This window comes from Alligator sinensis, unplaced genomic scaffold (assembly GCF_000455745.1).
Source record: "Alligator sinensis unplaced genomic scaffold, ASM45574v1 scaffold872_4, whole genome shotgun sequence".
NCBI classification, from domain to species: domain Eukaryota; kingdom Metazoa; phylum Chordata; order Crocodylia; family Alligatoridae; genus Alligator; species Alligator sinensis.
The window spans coordinates 236,788-237,890 of NW_005843044.1; positions in this window are offsets into that span (position 1 = coordinate 236,788).

A 1,103-nucleotide genomic window follows, 5' to 3' on the forward strand; every position below is an offset into this window, starting at 1 on the left:
TAGCTCCGCCCCCCCCCAGCGGCCATGCTGGATATGACCGCCGCTGATGGGCCCCGCCCTGCGCGGCCATACTGGGTGTGGCCATCAAGGAGCTTCTTCCCCGCCCTGCGCCCCGCCCGGGCGGCCATATTAGGTGTGGCCATCTCAAGGTAGACCACAGAAAGCGATTTAAACTCATCCCCGAGCCCAGTTGAGGCCTGAAGGCGTCATGGCCTGGTCCGAGCTGCCAAAGCACCGTCATTAACGCCGGGGAAACTGAGGCACAAGTGGAGGAAGTGATACACCCAAGGCTGAACAGGAAACAAGTGGCAGAGGAAAGGACCCCGCTTGTCCCCAGGCCCCAGCTAGTGCCAAAACCTTCAAGCAGCTTCCCCAGGGTACCTCTAGCCCCCACAATTGCTTCCACCAGGGGGAAAAAAAGAGCCCCTGTATTAATGGTTCAGGAACGTATTTGGTAGCCGTGATGGTCTGAGACAAAAAGAAATGCAAACATCTCATCAGGCTCTGGGCATATTCAAGACGGGGACAGGCCTTTGAGCCCGAACACTTGCAGAAAAAAAGAGAATTTTTTTTGCGATTTCTTAGTTGGGCTAATAAAAGGTATCGTTTCTCAACCAACAGGTCTGTATTCTTGTATTCGCAAGGGGCTCTGGTAGCATTAAGGACCTGTCTCAGCAGGGGAAACACCATGACCATGAAGTGGCTTTCCCACTGGCCTCCCACTTTCACTTCCAGTGGGAAGATCTCGGATACACGCCAATGTTATGGAAATAGGGGACTCCTCCCTAGCTTGCTCTTGCGGCCGTATGGCCGAGGGCAAGCAAAACTCGGGGGCATCCGAACCCCAAGCCTCTGGGCTTGGGCCTGCACGTAGGATGCCTGCCAAAGACATCGCAAACCTCTGAAGCCCCACGTGGGGTGGAGGATGCTTGCCGGTAGCAGGGCCACATCTGGTTCTTGAAAGATTCACAAATTTGGAATGGATTTGGCCGATTTGACTTGGGACATGAAAAATTTTCCAAAAAAAGCACAAACCTATCCCAAGTCCGGCAGCAGCAGCGGTCTCTGCTATTTGCTTGGCTCTCTGAAGCATGGGCTACGTG